Source organism: Callithrix jacchus, chromosome 18, assembly GCF_049354715.1.
Source record: "Callithrix jacchus isolate 240 chromosome 18, calJac240_pri, whole genome shotgun sequence".
In the NCBI taxonomy this organism is placed as follows: Eukaryota; Metazoa; Chordata; class Mammalia; order Primates; family Cebidae; genus Callithrix; species Callithrix jacchus.
The window spans coordinates 14332085-14351561 of record NC_133519.1 but is presented as its reverse complement, the minus strand read 5'-3'; the positions used below and the strand labels follow the sequence as shown (position 1 = coordinate 14351561).

The 19477-nt window shown below is 43.8% G+C and overlaps 1 protein-coding gene across 5 annotated transcripts in view; it reads left to right on the top strand.

Moving 5' to 3' along the window:
- Positions 1-547: 547 nt before the first annotated feature.
- The window catches only part of GATAD2B (GATA zinc finger domain containing 2B), a 119552-nt gene continuing 100622 nt past the window's right edge, over positions 548-19477 (top strand). For 3 of the 5 annotated variants that reach the window (XM_035279938.3, XM_078355784.1, XM_054247735.2), the window contains exon 1: positions 548-788. The gene's annotated coding sequence lies outside the window, so the exon portion shown is untranslated. Of the gene's footprint in view, positions 889-1469; positions 1689-19477 lie in introns of those variants that run through there. The other 2 variants (XM_054247737.2, XM_078355785.1) reach the window with 2 other exon arrangements.

Here is a 19477-nt window from a genome sequence, read left to right as displayed (position 1 = left end):
CAGGCCACACCCCAAAAAGACGGCAAGGCCCAAGCGCCTAAAGCTAGTTCCATCGTGAAATTCCTAGATTCTGTCGCGACGAAACACCGCCCACCGCAGACCCCAGCGCCGTTCGCCAGTCTCCATCTTTAGAATTGAAAGAATGAGAGCTGGCCAAAGGGGAATCCCGGTTTGGAGAGCCTGGGGTACGGCGGCTGCCTGGGGACTAAAACGTCTCTAAGGTAAAGTTGCAGCCTGAAGCGATTTTTTGACCCCCGACACTTAATGGGCTGTCGAAGACCCGGATGTGTCTGGGACTGGCCGAGGTACCCATTAACGCGCCCCCGCTAGACCATCCCCCCTCCTCCGTTTATGATTGGGTTTTAAGCACGCCAATCATCGCTTCTCCGGCCACTCATTCTTCAAGGGTGGGGTGAAGTCACAGCATCTAGTCTTCTATTGGTATGGCCGAGAAGATGAGGGCGGGGTGGCCGGCTTAGGTCGCCCAATGGGCGTCGTGGCGTGTGGGTAAGGCGGGGCCGAGGCGCTTGGCAGCTGCCCAATCAGCGTCCTTGTTTGTGTGGTGCCGCCGCCGCCGGTGCAGCCGCCGCCGCCGCCGCTGCCCCCGTCTGTACCGCAGTGTCTGCTCCGCCCGCCCGCCCCGGTCCGGCCCGCCCCCCTCCCCCACCCCCGCCCCTAGTCCCGTCAGCAGGGTCTGGATCCCACTGTGCCGTCGCCTCTTCCTTTTTCGACGCCTCTGCCGCCGCCTGAGGAGGCGAGCTAGCCGGGAGTTACACCGCCACCGCCAGGTGAGGCGCTTTGGCCTAGGCCAGCCTGGCCGCCTGCCCGCCCGGGGGCGGTGAGGAGCGAGGAAGGGAAGGAGGCTGGGAGGAGGCGCTGGTGGCGGAGGTGGGGGAAGGGAAAGGTGGAGGGGAGGGGGGAGGGGAAGCGCCCGCGAGCCGACGCCCGCCCGCGCGCCCCCGTCTTGCGTCCCCCTCCCCCCACCCCGGCACGGCGCGCCCCCGCCTCGCGTTCCCTCTTCACCTCATCCTCTCCCCCCTCTGCGCGCGCGACCCGGTCTTTCACTTCGGCCTCGCGCGCCCCCAGCTCGTGTCCCTTCATTCCGTCTCCTTGTACTCTTTCTCCCCTCCCTCACGCCCCGTTTCCCCCGCCATCCCCGCTTTCACTCCCTGCCTCATGCCCGCCATGCTCCCCTCCTTTCCTCTCTAGCGCGCCCCCCCCTTTTTTTTTTTTTTTAACTCTCTCCACCCTCAGTGGTGCCCTCAGGGTGCGGGGGCCGCTCCCTGCTCTCAGGCTTGTGTTTGCGGGCGGATGGGACGAATGGGGGAACTAAGGGTGAAGGAAGCACCAGATAATTATCTTTATTTAGGGAAAGGGATCAGGAGCTCAGAACCTTACCCCTTTATTTCGTCGTCCACCGTTCCCTCGCTCTCCCGTAGGGGAAGAGAATTGTCTCAGCCTGTGTGGGCACTTGGCTTCCACAGCGACTAGGCTTGTGGGACACGCTGGATCTGTCTCCCAGTTCAGTGCCTGAGGGTCGATAGAACTTACCCTTCCCTAACCAGACCCGGACTTAGAGTACTTTTGGCCTCCCCGCTCTTAGTTACACCGAGGAGCGAGCCACTCCGGCGAGTGCAGTGGTTTAGGTGCCATTCGCGCGCTCGGTACAGCTTTCCCCTTTCATAAAGGTATGGTAGCCTCTTTGGATTCTTCCCCAGCATCAACTTCCAAACACAAGATGTTAGCTCATAGGGCTGGCACTGAGGTGGAGGTGGAGGCTTGGTGGTGGGTGGCATGTGGATGCTGACTGAGCTAGCAAGCAACCTTTTTCCTCTGCTGTCCCCTGCAGAATCGGGGAGCCTCCTGAGAACCAGTTTTCTCACTTCTGATAAATGCTTATTTGGAGGGTGTGTGTGTGTTTGTGTGTGTGTGTGTGTGAGAGAGAGAGAGAGAGAATATGAAGGGGGTACTTAACGTATTTCAGCAGAGGCGAAGGATACTTAATATATCAGCAAAGGGCAATGTTTTCAGGCCAGACTGCAAAAGAGGAATTTGGACTTGTAGCTGATGGGATAAAAATGGGTTTAGCAGATCTGTGTTGGAGAAGAGCTGATGCTTTTGTAGTTTTTAGGGCATTTTTTCTAAAAATTTATATTTTGAGGAGAAAAGCATGCTTGTCGTGGTACAAAGTAAAAAGCAAACTTCCCTCACACCTCTGTCCTCCAGCTATCCAGTCCCCTTCCCTTCCCCTCCTAGTGCAGATGACAGCAAGATGGTGTCTATATGTTGTTTTCTGGCAGCAGCATGGTGTCTATATGTTGGTGATTATCCTATTTGGGAATTTAGTGCTAACTTTCTTGCTCTTTATTTCGTTTGCTTACCTGAACTCTTCCTTGAAGTTTGGTAACGACTTGGATTCTTATTTTTGGTACTGGAGCATTCTTTCGAGTATTGTCCTAGAGTAGTATTTCTGTCAGTACTTAGTTGGGAAGGAGGTCACTTCTGGAGGTGCTATGGAGGGGTTCAGTATATTTTGAAGGAAGGCCCACACTTGTAGTGCTGCTTTTGTGTGTGTGTGACTGATAGATACCTAGTCCCTGCAATTTGGGAATGGTCTGGGTCAAGGATCGGATTCATATAAACAGATAGCTTATATTAATAATTTGTAGATGGTAGAGCTGTCTTCACTTTTTAGGGGAATAGACTTTTTAATCCAGTGGCAGTGATAGTCATCATGGAACAAGGTAGAAAAGTACTAATCGGCAGGAATCAGAAGGCTGGATCTATAGGCTGGGTGACCCAGTTTGAGAAGAGGTGAGGCTTACAGGCTTCTGTCTTGCCTATTATTCCTTACTTGAAAACACTCTCCATGAGGTGAGAGTGATTTGTAGTTGACAGCACATCCATCTTTATGATACTGTGGTTTGCTTCCCATGACTGTATGTGATGTCTGTTAACTTCCTGTTTAGAGGCAGTCCTACTAGGGTCTGAATATAGGCTGCATTCGAATACTTTTTTAGGAACAGTGTTAACCAGGTTCCCTGATCAGCCCATCAAATCTAAGTTCTGGCAGTAACTTTTACTGCTGTGCTTAGCATAGGGCCACAGGGTGGTGGCAGAGGGAGGTGTGAGGAATTTGTTCTGAGCCTCACAGCCTTAAATTACTTTCAAAAGCTTGTATGCTGTCTCCCATTTTGGGAGTTCATCTCCTCCCCTTTTTGCCAGATGGGCAAGGGTGGACCTTCCAGGTTGGATTTTGGGGATCATTCAGTGAAGGTATCCTAACTATGTGTTGGGACCTCTGAATTTATCTCACATTTAAGCCGGGAGTCTTGTATGTTGCACGTAAAGCACGCCTCTTGTTTAAATTTACTGATTCTTCCTTCCTTTCCTCCCCCACCCACCAAGTTGGAGGTATATGTATAGGAAAACAGCAGCTGTGCTGTCCTGATTTTTAGACTCTGGAGCATATTCCATGTTAGCCACCCCATTGGGAGTCATGCTGACAATTAGCCCCTCTGCACTTAGCTCAGAATGTTCATGTTGCTTGGCCCATTGAGAAAAGCTAACCAGCTCTGGTTAATTAAAACAACTGCTGGAGAAATCTGAAGATTTGAGCCATAACTGAGACTGAGGGACTCTCTTTTCTAGACCTTTGCAGTACTTCAAGCCCTGCATCATTACCTATCAAGGCACGATAGCCAGACATTTTCTGAGGTAATTTGGAGGGAAAGAAAAAGTAAAGACACACCCAGATTGACTATAAATCTAGTTCTGGCATAAAGCTGTCCACCTCTTGCTTGGGGAAAAATCCAACCTATCAGACAATACCACAGAGTTGCAGTTCTGCTGTTGGCTAAGCCTGGGAAAAGATACATAAGGAAGTTCAGTTTCTGAAAATGACTGGATTTTGGGGTGAAAGCTTCTATGAGCCATGTTGTTTGGTTTATTCTCAGTAATCTCGGTGAAGCTTTTTCTATAGGTCCTGGTTGGGGATTTTAGTGGCTCTGGAATCCTTGAAGCAGGAGCCTCCTTTCTTTGTGTAGCAGTGATGAAAGCCTCTGAAGAATAGGTCTGATTTGAAACAGACCCCTCCTCATGTTCCATCTTTTCCTTTTTCCCTTGTGGATTTATGAAATATTCCTATATATCTTGAATTCATCCTGTAGGAAGGGAGTGCCCCAGGGTCTTTAGGGCTTAACTTGTCTGAGGTATTTAGATGGTAGCATTGGTAATATCTGCTGTCTCTCACAAAACCCCCTTACCTTTGTCATTTACTTAAGTTACCATCAGCTGACAAGAAACTATCAACAGTTTTGGGTTATAGTACCAAAAGCAGCAGATGACTAAGAACACATCATTTGTTACTTTTGAGATATGAAGTGGTCAAATCCAGACCTCAAAGAATCACAGTAATTGCAGAAGCATCTTTGACAATGTGTGAACTTAATTGTTATTAATGTTAACTAGTAAACTGCTAAGGAAATTAAGGGAAATGACAGCAATTCCATATTCCTGAGTCATTCTCTCGATTTTTACACCTGGCTATTTCCATTTTATTTTATTTTACTTTTTGAGATGGAGTTTTGCTCTTGTCGCCCATGCTGGAATGCAGTGCCGTGATCTCAGTTCACTGCAACGTTTGCCTCCCTGGTTCAAGTGATTCTCCTGCCTCAGCCTCCAAGTAGCTGGGATTACAGTCACCTGTCACCATGCCTGGCTAATTTTTGTATTTTTAGTAGAGACGGTTTCACCATGTTGGCCAGGTTTCACCATGGTTTCACCATGTTGAGGTTGAACTCCTGACCTCAGGTGATCTGTCTGCCTCAGCCTCCCAGAGTGCTGGGATTACAGGAGTGGAGACACTGTGCCGGGCCTCAGTATCCATTTTAAAAAATAATTCAGGATGCTGTTACCTGAAGCTGAAAGTCATGCTTTAAGTCTCCTGATGAATGCTTTCTTGGGCTTGTCTGATTTAAAGGGAAGGTGGAATTTACAATCTTCCAAAATATATGCTGGAATGTTAGTAGGATTCAGATTAGACACCAGGATTAATAAATTCTCATTATAATTGTAAAAAATTACAAATGATAACAGTAAGGCTTGTGCATCTCCTACCCAGAAGATTTTTATGAAGTTAGCCTTTTGAGAGTATTTAAACTTAAACTTGCTGGAAGAGAAGGGGTAAACGAATATGTGGCAGATTGGATTAGTGGAACACAGGTTGTGAAGAGCCTCAAAGTCTGGGGTTGAATTCTAGCTTTGCAATTTTTTTTTTGAGACGGAGTTTTGCTCTTGTTACCCAGGCTGGAGTGCAATGGCGCGATCTCGGCTCACTGCAACCTCCGCCTCCTGGGTTCAGTCAGTTCTCCTGCCTCAGCCTCCTGAGTAGCTGGGATTACAGGCACGCGCCACCATGCCTAGCTAATTTTTGTATTTTTAGTGGATCCATGCCTGTAATCCCAGTACTTTGGGAGGTTGAGGTGGGCAGATCACCTGAGGTCAGCTAACTGACTTTGGATAACGCTACTAATTTTTAAATTCCCATTTCTCACAGAATAATGCCAGTCCTTGCAGTAGCTTTGAAGGCTTTGCATGGTTTGCTCTCCCCCATCTCTTCCATTTTTGATTGGCTGTCATCTTTTCTCTTGCTGTCTCCATTCCAGCCACACTGACTTGACACTTGAATGCAATCAGTCATACTCTCTATCTTAGAACCTTTGCAGATTCCTAAAACCAGTGATTCCTTCTAGTGGGAAAACAGCTAGGATTGCCTTATCTCCATAACAGCTTTGCTTGAATGTCACCTTTTAAATTAAATCTTATCCTTCCTCTCTTTAAAATTGTATTTTTGGCAGGGCACAGTGGCTCATGCCTGCAATCCTAGCACTTTGGGAGGCTGAGGTGGGCAGATCACCTGAGATCAGGAGTTTTGAGACCAGACTGACCAACATGGAGAAATCCTGTCTCTATTGAAAATACAAAAACAATTAGCCAGGTGTGGTGTTGCATGCCTGTAATCTCATCCACTCAAGAGACTGAGGCAGGAGAATCACTTGAACCTGGGAAGCAGAGGTTGCGATAAGCAGAGATCGTGCCACTGCACTTCAGCCTGGGCGACAGAGCAAAACTCAGTCTCAAAAAAAAAAAATTGTATTGTCAGTCCCCATCCCTCATGCCTAATCATCCTTTGCTGCTCTATTTTCTTTTTCATAGCACTTACACCTTTATAATGTATTTATTTGTTACACTTACCTCCTGTTGGTTCCTTTCCTATGATGTAGGTCTTAGGAGGCATGAATTTGTTTTGCTGATTTGTTAAGTGCCTGGTACAGTGCCTGGCATGTAGTTAATAATAAATGTTGGTTGGTTGGGCATGGTGGCTCACACCTGCAATCCCAGCACTTTGGGAGGCTGAGGCAAGCAGGTCAGATGAGGTCAGGAGTTCAAGACCAGCCTAGCCAACATGATGAAATCCTGTCTCTACTAAAAATACAAAAATTAGCTGGGCATGGTTGTGGACACCTATAATCCCAGCTACTTGGGAGGCCGAGGCAGGAGAATTGCTTGAACTTGAGAGGCAGAGGTTGCAGTGAGCCGAGATTGCACTCCAGCCTGGGTGATAGTGTGTGAGACTCAGTTTCTAAAAAAAAAAAGAAAAAAAAAAATAGGCCGGGCTTAGTGATTCACACCTTTAATTCCAGCACTTTGGGAGGCTGAGGCAGGTGGATCTTGAGGTCAGGAGTTCAAGATCAGCCTGGTCAAGATGGTGATGGTGAAACCACATCTGTACTAAAAATACAAAAATTAGCCATGCTTGGTGGCAGGTGCCTGTAATCCTAGGCAGTCAGGAGGCTAAGGCAGAGAATTTCTTGAATCTGAGAGGTGGAGGAGGTTGCAGTGAGCCGAGCTCATACCACTGTACTTCAGCCTGGTGACAGAGTGAGACTGTCTCAAAAATAAATAAATAAATAATTTGTTGGCTAATCCAATAGGAATAAAAATAGTCTGTTACTAATCTCATGTTTGTTTATAACAAAAGTATGAAATATGTTAAGCATAAAATGTTTTATGAACTTTAAAGCATTATGCAAATAATGATGAAATTATTGCCTTCCCATTAAAATGGTAAAATACACTTGATCATTGAAAAAATCTTCATGTATATTCCATATATTATCATTTGTCTCCTAAAGTCCAGCCTTTTGTTTCCAGTTGTTTACCTTGTGCTAGACATGTATACTTCTGTATCAAATTGGTACTCAAACTCAACATTTCCAGCATCATCTCTTCCCTGTGATTTATGAAGTCTTCTAAACCAGAAATGTGAGCATCATTGTCACTTCTGTTTTACCTGTTACTTTCTAAATATTTCTGAATCTGTAGCTGCTTCTGTGTCTCCACTGCTGCTCTCATTCAGCAACTCTTATTTGGAATATTGCCTTGATCTCTTATAGATCTGTTTATAGTCTTACTCTTTTTTTTTTTTTTTTTGAAATGGAGTCTTGCACTGCTGCCCAGGCTATATGGTAGTGGTGAGATCTTGGCTCACCGCAACTTCCACCTTCTGGGCTCAAGTGATTCTCCTGCTTCATCCTCCTGAGTAGCTGGGATTACAGGTGTCCGCCACCACACCTGGCTAACATTTGTATTTTTAGTAGAGATGGCATTTCACAATATTGGCCAGGCTGGTCTTGAACTCCCACCTGCCTTGGCCTCCCAAAGTGCTGGGATTGCAGACATGAGCCACTGTGCCCGGCCAGCACTGTGTTATTTTTAATTATTAAGTGCTTATACTCAAAACTTTTTTTTTTTTTTTTTTGAGACGGAGTCTTGCCCTGTTGCCCAGGCTGGAGTGCAATGGCACGATCTTGGCTAACTGCAACTTCTGCCTCCTGGGTTCAAATGATTCTCCTGCCTCAGCCTCCCAAGTATCTGAGATTACAGGCGCCTGCCACCGTGCCCAGCTAATTTTTGTATTTTTAGTAGAGACAGGGTTTTGCCACGTTGGCTAGGCTGGTCTTGAACTTCTGATCTCTTGATCCGCCTGCCTCGGCTTTTCAAAGTGCTGGGATTACAGGCGTGAGCCACGGAGCCCAACCCCTTGCAACTCTTTACTCATTTGTTTTCTTAAATATGTTGTTAAGATACCTTCGTTTTTTTTTTTATAATTGAAGCCATAAATATTCTTCAATAATATGTGTACTGTTTATGTCCATTTTCTTTTTTTTTTGAGACGGAGTTTTCACTCTTGTTACCCAGGCTGGAGTGCAACGGTACGATCTCGGCTCACCGCAACCTCCGCCTCCTGAGTTCAGGCAATTCTCCTGCCTCAGCCTCCTGAGTAGCTGGGATTACAAGCACGCGCCACCATGCCCAGCTAATTTGTTTTTTGTATTTTTAGTAGAGATGGGGTTTCACCATGTTGACCAGGATGGTCTCGATCTCTTGATCTCGTGATCCACCCGCCTCGGCCTCCCAAAGTGTTGGGATTACAGGCTTGAGCCACCGCACCCGGCCCATCCATTTTCATTAATAGGTATAGTGTGCTCCTCATACATCATCTTGAGTGTGGCAGGTTTAAAGGGTTTCCCTTAATTCCAATGGATTTTAAAAGGTTTCCAAGGCCAGGTGCAGTGATCACACCTGTAATCGCAGCACTTTGGGAGGCCGGGGCAAGTGGATCGCTGGAGGTCAGGAGTTCAAGGCCAACCTGACCAACATGAAGAAACCCCTGTCTACTAAAAATACAAAATTAGCTGGGTGTGGTGGCCCATGCTTTTAATCCCAGATACTTGCAAGGTTGAGGCAGGAGAATTGCTTGAACCTGGGAGGCAGAGGTTGTGGTGAGCCAAGATCACGCCACTGCACTCCAGCCTGGGCAATAAGAGCGAAACTCCGTCTCAAAAAAAGGTTGCCAAATTGTAGAAAGTTGCACTTTTAAGGATTTCCTCAGTCTTGCATTCTATAATTTTTTTCTTAGATTTAAAAAATGTACATTTTTGCAGCTTACAACTTAAAAGTTTATTCCATTTTAAAATGTAAATATAAATTCATTTGTTGAGCTTTTTTTGTGTGTAAGGCTTTGTACTATCTTAATTCTTATGGTAACTGTGAGGTGGACATTTTACTGTTTTACAGATGAGAAAACTCAATTCCCAGGGAGGTTGTCATTTTGTTGGAATCTCAGATTTTAAAAAGTAGTGACTCTAGCATTTCTTGAACAACTCTGCCCAACTCCAAAAGTTGTGGACTTAACCATTCTGCTGGTGTTTCTTTTTTTAATTTTTTTTTTGAGATGGTCTTGCTTTGTGGCCAGCTGGAGTGCAGTGACACAATCTTGACTCACTGCAACCTCTACCTCCTGGTTTCAAACGATTCTCCTGTCTCAACCTCCTGAGCAGCTGAGATATAGGCATGTGCCACCATGCCCAGCTTATCTTTGTGTTTTTAGTAGAGAGGGGGTTTCTTCATTTTGGCCAGGCTGGTCTCAATCTCTTGACCTGGTGATCTGCCCACCTTGACCTTCCAAAGTTCTGGGATTACAGGCATGAGCCACTGCGTCCAGCCTGGTGTTTTTTATGTAGTTTTATTTACTTATTTATTTGACAGAATTTTGGTTTGTTGCCCAGGCTGGAGTGCAGTGGTGTGATCATGGCTCACTGTAACCTCCATCTCTCTATCCTCCTGCCTCATCCCACCAAGTAGCTGGGACTATAGGTGCACATCACCATGCCTGGGTTAGTTTTTGTATTTTTTTGTAGAGATAGGGTTTCTTCATCTTCCCCAGGGTGGTCTCAAACTCCTGGGTTCAAGCGATTTGCCTGCCTCTGGCCTCCCAAAGTGCTGGGAATACAGGCATGATTGATTGATTGATTGATTTGAGATGGAGTCTTGCTTTGTTGTCCCGGCTGGAGTGCAGTGGTACAGTCTCAGCTTACTGCAGCCTCTGCTTCCTAGGTTTCTTCTGCCTCAGCTCTGGAGTAGCTGGGATTATGGGTGTGTGCCACGATGCCTGGCTAATTTTTGTATTTTTAGTAGAGACGGTTTCACCATGTTGGCCAGGCTGGTCTTGTCTCACTCTTATTGCCAGGCTGTAGTGCAGTGGCGTGCTCTCAGCTTACTACAACCTCCGCGTCCTGGGTTCAGATTATTCTGCTTTAGCCTCCTGAGTAGCTGAGATTACAGGTACCTGCCACCACACCTGGCTAATTTTTGTATTTTAGTAGAGGTGGAATTTTGTCATGTTGGCCACAATGGTCTCGATCTCCTGACTGCATGATCTGCCCACCTCGGCCTCCCCAAAATGCTTGGATTACAGGCATGAGCTACCGCTCCCAGCCTATATATTTAATATATATTATACATTGGCAGTGGTAAGGAATATATTATACATTTGGGGCTGAAGGATTTGGAGTGTTTCAAAATTATTTGACCTTGAACAGAACATCTTAGGGTACTAGTGGTCTCACTGTATGCTTTGAGAATACTACACTTTGCTATTGTGCTTCCCTGTAGTTCCTCCAGCATTGTCACTCTGGAATAAGGGAACTGACTGTTGGTGTGCTGGTTTTCCAGAGAACTAGCATTAGGACAGATGTTTTTTTAGAAATGTCAGTGGTATAAGGGCTGTCATTTTTCCTCCGTGAATTCTAAGGCAAATGTTGCAGTTCAACCAACTTAGCTTTCACCTCAGTGCATTCCCAGGAGGATAGTTGTAACTGAGCTGCTGTCCGCACCTTTCATCTAATAGGCTAGAAACAGGAGAGTAAGGTTTCAACTTTGTTAATGAGCAAAAACCCTTGCTTTCTGTAAAGATGGCAGTGTCACACTAGGAAAGCTATAAAACTCACCATTATTTCTCTTCTGTGAGGCAAGCAGACAGACCTGGGAATCAGAGGAGAAAAGGAATACTACCTTTGATTTTTTTTTTTTTCAATCCTTTAAAGGTTTATATGTGGGTCTTGAAATTAAAATGAAACTTTTTAAGAAATTTGTACCGCCTGGGTGCTTTGGCTCATGCCTGTAATCCTAGCACTTTGGGAGGCCAAGGCCAGTGGATCACCTGAGGTCAACAGTTCAAAACCAGCCTGGCCAACATGGTGAAACCCCATCTCTACTAAAAATACATTTTTTTTTTGGAGACGGAGTTTTGCGCTTGTCACCCAGGCTGGAGTGCAGTGGTGCAGTCTCGGCTCACTGCAACCTCTACCTCCCGGGTTCAACCTCAGCCTCCCATGTAGCTGGGATTACAGGTGCCTGCCAACACGCCTAGCCAATTTTTGTGTTTTGAGTAGAGACGGGGTTTCACCATGTTGGCCAGGCTAGTCTTGAACTCCTGACCTCAGGTTATCTGCTCATCTCAACCTCCCAAAGTGTTGGGATTATAGGTGTGATCACTGTGCCTGTCCTGTCATGTCTTTTAAAGGCATAAAAGTTACCTGAACGGTGTCCATCCCTAGATTCCAAACTTTTTTTTTTTTTGTGATGGAGTCTTGCTCTTTCGCCCAGGCTGGAGTATGATCTTGGCTCACTGCAACGTCCGCCTCCCGAATTCAAGTGATTTTCCTCCTTCAGCCTCCTGATTAGCTGGGACTATAGGAGTGTACTGCCATGCCCAGCTAATTTTTTGTATTTTTAGTAGAGACGGGGTTTCACTGTGTTAGCCAGGATGGTCTTGATCTCCTGACCTCATGATCTGCACCCCTCTGCCTCCCAGAGTGCTGGGATTACAGGCGTGAGCCGATTTCAAACTTTTTATCTAGCAGTGTGAAACTTTTATCTACCAGTAAAGAAATTGAGAAGATTTCCTCACTAGGGCAACATTTTGTAAGGAAGGGCAGTTTTCCAATCACTTTTTAACATTTAAATGGCTAGATTGATGTGTTGCCATCAGAAAGAGTGAAACAGTTGGTCACGTGTTGCTACTGCCATGGACAGGTTGGCTAGAAGACCTTTGAAGTATTGAGCCATTAGAGTCTGTGAAATTTGATTTGAATAGCGTGACATTGTTTCTGTGTACTAGAGTTTGGCCTTTAAAGTGTCCATGAATAAATTTATGTGTTATTATGTCATTATTCTCTTATTTTATAATTCAGATAGTAGTGAATTCTCAGTTTCTCACCTGAGTGCATAGAGAATTTGAAAGCTTTGCTTATTTATTTTGAGACGGAGTCTTGCTTTGTTGCCCAGGCTGGAGTGCCGTGGCGTGATCTCACTGACTGCAACCTCTACCTCCTGGGTACAAGTGATTTTCCCGCCTCAAACCTCCTGATTAGCTGGGACTACAGGCAGGCACCACCATGCCTGGCTAATTTTTTTGTATTTTTAGTAGAGACTGGGGTATCACCATGTTGGCCAGGCTTGTCTCAAACTCCTAACCTGGGATGATCTGCCCGTTTCGGCCTCCCAAAATGCTGGGATTACAGGTGTGAGCCACTGTGCCTGTCCATAGTTTTGCTTTTCTAGAGTACTGTTTTTTTTTTTTTTTTTTTTTTGAGACAGGGTCTGCAAGCTAGGACTGCAAGCATACGCAACCATACCCAGCTCATTTTTTTGGTATTTTTTCCTTTCCGTTTTTTTTTTTTTTTTTTTTTTCTAATAGAGATGAGGTTTTACCATGCTGCCCAGGCTGGTCTTGAACTCCTGAACTCAAACCGTCCACCCGCCTTGGCCTCTCAAAGTGCTGAGATTATTGGCATGAGCTCCCGTGCCCAGCCAAGAGCATTTTTAATTCAGATATTTTCTTTCAGATGAGTGGAAACTAGAATATGGGACTCTTGTTACGTGAAGATCCACACTTAAGTTTTTATTAGCCTACATTTTTAACTTTTCACCTTTTGCAGGGAGAGCCATTCCCTGGTTGAATTTTGTATAATTCATTAATACTGAACTGAAAACTTTTAAGCACTATGGGTTACTGAAAAAAGGATCTTTTATAGCTGTGTTCTGCAGTCAACAGGAACATCTTAGAAATAGCAAATGCATGTTTGAAGAACCTTAAAGATTCAAAGGAATATAAACTCTCTAGCCTAAATAGTGGCACATTTTTTTTTTGAGAACTCATGAATTTACATATTATAGGTACCACCCCTTATGAACATTTTGATTGTTGACTTTGTACTATTCATGAAAGCCTTTAAATCCACCTAATACTATGCTGTAAGTTCCTAATTTTGTCAAATATATTGTAGTAGATATCACAGAAGAGTATAACTAAGGTTAGAATCTGGGCATTTTTAATTTCCGAATTAAACCTTCTATTCTTGCTAGCTGAATACTTGATAATTACAGGGAGAGTAAAATAGAATATGACAAAGTTGTAGTAAAATACAAAAATTAAAATTTCTCTAGTTATATATGACTTTTGTTCTGTGTTCTAGATTCAATTGAGTTGAGGGTATAAAAGGACTGATGAATAAAGGATACTATTATGGTGCCAGGAGGTATTAGAGGAGGACATTGAGATTTTTACCCATTATTTTATAGGTTTATGAATTAAGCCTTCAGAAGATGGCATTTTTAATTTTGTTAATTTTTGTTGATGCACTGCTTAGTAAATCTTTCATGAGCTGCCTAAACTGTGCCACATTAGTTATTTTTTTTGTTGGTTTTTGTGAAGACTGTTGATTTGTATGTATATGTGTCTCTCGTTCTCTCCTCTTGCTCTTTGTCTTTCTTTAAAAGAACCAACCATTCTCAGTGTTGTGTATAAATTGAATTTTTGTGGCTGGATATTAGAAAATAGTTTAGTATTGGTGGTACTCTTAGTGGATAATTTTCATTTAATTTCTTGAAAGCTTTCCTCCTTTGGTTAAAGTAGAGTAGCTTTTGCTCTTTTTTCACTTTATTCCCTGCAACATCTGTGTCCCAGATAATATGCTTCCGTTTCTCACTGACATTCTTAAAGCTTCTATGAATCAAAATATTTTAGAGATCTATTTCTCTACCGTCTCACCTGTAGGGAACACATTTTATTGTACTATATACTGATGCTCCTTCACTTACAATGAGGTTATGTCCGCATAAACGTATTGTAAGTTGAAAATAGCCTAAGTCAAAAAAATACATTTAATACAGCTAACCTACTGAATATTATAGCTTAGCCTAGCCTACCTTAAATGTGTTCAAAATGCTTACATTAGCCTACAGATGGACAAAATCATCTAATACAAAGCGTATTTGTTTTTTTGAGACAGTCTTGCTCTGTCACCCAGGCTGGAGTGCAGTGGTGCGATCTTGGCCCTCTGCAACCTCTGCTTTCTAGGTTCAGGTGATTCTTCTGCCTCAGCCTCCTGAGTAGCTGGGATTGCAGGTGTCCACCACCATGCCCAGCTAATTTTTGTATTTTTAGTAGAGATGGGGATTCACCATGTTGGCCACGCTGGTCTTGAACTGACCTCAGGTGATCCACTTGCCTCAGCCTCCCAAAGTGCTGGGATTACAGGCATGAGCCACTATACCCTGCCCAAAGCCTATTATAATAAAGTATTGGATATCTCATGTAATTTATTGAATATTATACTGAAAGTGTAAACAAGAATGTTTGTGTGGGTACTTAAAGTACGGTTTCTACTGAATGTGTGTCACCTTCACACCATTGTAAAGTTGAAAAATTTTAAGTTGAGTCATTGTAAATTGGGGAACATAAATACTTGGCAAGCTGTCTTCTAACCTGTATGTGAAAATCACTAGTAGCTTACCAATTCCTTGTTTATTTTAGAAAACTTATGTATCTATACATATTACTTTTTAAAAAACTATTATCATTATTATTTGGGACAGAGTCTCACTCTGTCACCAGGCTGGAGTGCAATGGCACAATCTCAACTCACTGCAACCTCCACCTCCTGGGTTCAAACGATTCTCCCGCCGCAGCCTTTCGAGTAGCTGGGACTACAGGCGTGCGCCACCACACCCAGCTAACTTTTATATTTTTAGTAGAGACGGGGTTTTGCTGTGTTGACCAGGCTGGTCTCGAACTCCTGACCTCGTGATTTGCCTGCCTTGGCCACCCAAAGTGTTGGAATTGCAGTCATGAGCCACTGCGCCTGGCCTAAAAATTACTTTTACTGAGACAGAGTTTTTGCTCTCTTGCCCAGGCTGGAATGTAGTTGTGTGATCGTGTCTCACTACAGCTTAAGCGATACTCCCACCTTAGTCTCCCAAGTAGCTGAGACCATAGGCACATGCCACCATACCCCACTAATTTTTTAAATAAATTTTATGGAGATGGAATCTTGCTGTGTTGTCCAGGCAGGCCTCAAACTCTTGGGCTCAAGCAGTCCTGCCTTGGCCTCTTAAAGTGCTGAGATGTAATCCATGTTCCTGAGCACTTTGGGAGGCCGAGGCAGGAGAATTGCTTAAGCTTAGGAGTTAGAGGCTGCAGTGAGGTAGGATTGCACCACTTCACTCCTGGGGGATAGAACACAACTTTGTTTCTTTAAAAAGAAAAAAGAAAGTATGTTTCTGGAGTCAAAAAGTCCTGGGTTTAAATTTTTACTCCACCATTTAGTTGTAAGATATTTTACTTAACTTCTGTGTGCCTGGCAGATAGTAAATATCCAGTAAATGTTAGTTATTTTTTATAATTTATAGCAATGGAGTCCAAGCAGTCCTCCCACTTCAGCCTCCCAAAGTGGTGAGATTACAGGCATGAGCCATGGCATCCAGCCCGTTAGTCATTCTTGTAAAAAAGATTATGGTAAACTTGGCACATAGGTGTGTATGTGTTAAAATGTACATAACATGAAATTTACCATGTTAAAGTATACAATTGAGTGGCATTAAGTACATTGATGTTGTATAACCAACACCACCATTAATCTCCAGAACTTTTTCATCTTCCCAAACTACATACATTTTTTTTTTTTTTTTTGAGACGGAGTTTCGCTCTTGTTACCCAGGCCGGAGTGCAGTGACGTCATCTCAGCTTACCGCAGCCTCCGCCTCCTGGGTTCAGGCAATTCTCCCGCCTCAGCCTCCTGAGTAGCTGGGATTACAGGCACATGCCACCATGCCCAGCTAATTTTTTGTATTTTTAGTAGAGACGGGGTTTCACCAAGTTGACCAGGATGGTCTCGATCTCTTGACCTCGTGATCCACCCGTCTTGGCTTCCCAAAGTGCTGGGATTACAGGCTTGAGCCACTGCGCCTGGCCTAACTATGTACATATTAAACTATAACTCCCATTCTCCCCCTCCCCAGCTCCTGGCAATCACCATTCTACTTTGTTTCTATGAATTTCACTAGGTACTTCATATAAATGAAATCATACCACATTTGTCCTTTTGTGCCTTGCTTATTACACTAAAAATATCTTCAGGGTTTATCCATGTTGTAGCATGTGTCAGAATTTCATTTTTTAAGGCTGAATAATTTTCCCTTGTTTGTAAATATCCATTTTTTTTTATCCATTCATCAGTTGGTGGATATCTGGATTGTTTCCGCATTTGGCTGTTGAACAAGGCTGCTCTGAACATGACTGGGCAGATATCTGCTTGAGTCCTTGCTTTCAGTTGTTTTGAGTTCAGGGTATATATCCAGACTTGGAATTGTTAGATCATGATAATTCTGTTTTTGGGTAGTTGTTACACTGCTTTTCACAGTAACTGTATCATTTACATATCTATCAGCAGTGCACAAGGGTTCGGGTCCCTCCACATCTTGCCAACACTTTTCTTTTTTGTTGTTGTTTTTGGAATAGAAATTCTAGTGAATGTGAGGTGTGTCTCATTGTGGTTTTGATTTGTAATTCCCTAAGATTAGTGTTGTTGACCATCTTTTCAGGTGCTTATTGGCCATTTGTATATTTCTTTTGGAAAAATGTTTGCTCACATCCTTTGCTTAGTATCTAATTGGGTTTTTGTTGTTAAGTTCTAGGAGTTCTTGGTATATTCTGGATTTTAATCCCTTATCCACATATATGATTTGCACATACTTTCTCTCATTCAGTGGGTTGCTCTTTCACTGTGTAGTGTACTTTGGTGCACAAAAAATTTAATTTTGATAAAGTCCAGTTTATCTGTTTTTTTTCCTTTTTTTGCCTGTGCTTTTGGTGTCTAATAAATCGTGAAATCCAACATCATGAAGCATCTGAGGGTTTTATCTCTTCTATTTAGTCTTTCATTTATGTTGTGTTGACTTTTTTCTCATTTTAAAAATTTACTTTTTATATTGTATCATATTTGTATTGCTGTAAATGTGTTACAGCAACTCAGAACAATATTTTGTGTTAATTTTTTTGTTGTTGTTGAGACAATCTGGCTCTGTCGCCCAGGCTGGAGTGCAGTGGCATGATCTTGGCTCACTGTAACCTCCGCCTCCCGGATTCAAGCAGTTCTCCTGTCTCAGCCTCCTGAGTAGCTGGGACTACAGGCATATGCCACCATGCCTGACTAATTTTTGTATTTTTAGTAGAGACAGGGTTTCAATGTGTTGGCTAGGCTGGTCTGAAGTGATCTGCCCGCCTCTGCCTCCCAAAGTGCTGGGATTAGAGACATGAGCCACTGTGTGCTATTTTGTATTTTTAAGCAGTGATTCTCTCCATATAAATAGGTCCTTTTGAAAAAAGTTACGTGGTCAAATAGGATTTTGGAAAATTCTGGATTAAGACAGATTACTTTACAACATGACTTCCCAGAGCCTTGAATGTCTATTTTTTATTTTTTGAGAGGGAGTCTCGCTCTGTTGCCCAGGCTGGAACACTGTGGCACGATCTCAGCTCACTGTAACCTCCACCTCCTGGATTCAAGTGATTCTCCTGCCTCAGCCTCCAGAGTAGCTGAGATTACAGGCACCCACCACCACAGCCAGCTAACTTTTGTATTTTAGTAGAGTTTGGGTTTCACCATGTTTGTCAGGTTGGTCTCGAACTCATGATCCCAAATGATCCTCCCGCCTTGGCCTCCCAAAGTGCTGAGACTACAGGTAGGAGCCACCGTGCCTGGCCCCACACCACTGTGTGTGTGTATGTGTATGTGTAGACGGGTCTTGCTATGTTAAACTCCTGGGCTCAAGCAGTTCTCCTGCCTCAGCCTCCTGAGTAGCTGGAATTACAGACACGTTGCTATGCCTGGCTACCACACAGTTTTGATTACTGTAGTTACATAGTAAGTTTTGGAGTTAGGAGGAATTGAGTCCTCTGATTTTCTTCTTTTTTTTTTTCCCCAAGATCGTTTTGGCTGTTTGGGTTTCCTTGAGATGACTTATGAATTTTAGGATGAGTTTTTCTGTTCACATGATTTTTTACATTGGGCTAAAAATATGGATGGGATTCTGTTCAGTTGTAGAGTTTTGTTTTTTTTTTTTTTTTTTTTTGAGACAGTGTTTTACTCTTGTTGCCCAGGCTGGAGTGCAGTGGCGAGATCTTGGTACACTGCAACCTCCACCTCCTGGGTTCAAGCAATTCTGCCTCAGCCTCCTAAGTAGCTGGATTATAGGCATGCACCACTATGCCCTGCTAATTTTTTGTATTTTGAGTAGAGATGGAGTTTCACCATGTTGGTCAGGCTCATCTTGAACTCCTGACCTCATGATCAGCCTGCCTTGGCCTCCCAAAGTGCTGGGATTACAGGGGTGAGCCACCATGCCCGGCATTATCTATTTTTAAGACAAAGTCTCATTCTGTCGCCCAGGCTGGAATGCAGTGGTGTAATCATGGCTCACTGCAGCCTTCACTTGCCCTCAACTCAGGTACCTGATTGTCCCACTTTAGCCTGTTAAGTAACTGTGACCACATGGGCATGCCATCATGCCTAGTTAATTTTTTGTTGAGAGGGGATTTTGCCATAGTTCCCAGGCTGGTTTTCAACTCCTCAAGCTGTCTGCCCGCCTCACCTCAAAGCGCTGGGATTACAGATATGAGCTCCCATGCCTGGCCAATATTAGAACTTTATTGGGGAAGAATATTTAGGCATATAGTAAAGTCCTGTTACACAAATTCTGTACTTTTCCTGGTGCTTACAAATCTGCTGTTTAATGACTCATTGCTGTTATTCTGTTAACATTGAACGATTTGAGTACTGCTAGTACACAACTTAAAGTACTTTAAAGTACTTAAGCTTTAAGTACTAAGTACTTAAACTTAGTTCAGGAATGCTGATTGCCTAGTTCATGAAGTCTTCTTTTATAATTTCATCTGTAATCCTAAATCTCAAACTATGGCAGAAAATCCAGGGCTCTGAGAAATGATATGGGTTTATTTTTCCAATTTATGCAGTAAAAATCTCAGATGCTTTTCTCTGTCTTAGGCCTATTTTCTTGAAAAATGGCAGTTGGGCCAGGTGTGGGGGCTCACACTTGTAATCCCAGCACTTTGGGAGGCCGAGGCAGATGGATCACCTGAGGTCAGGAGTTCAAGACCAGCCTGGCCAACACAACAAAACCCCGTCTTTACTAAAAGTAGAAAAACTAGCTCGGCATGATGGTGTACACCAGCTACTTGGGAGGCTGAGGCAGGAGAATTGTTTGAACCTGA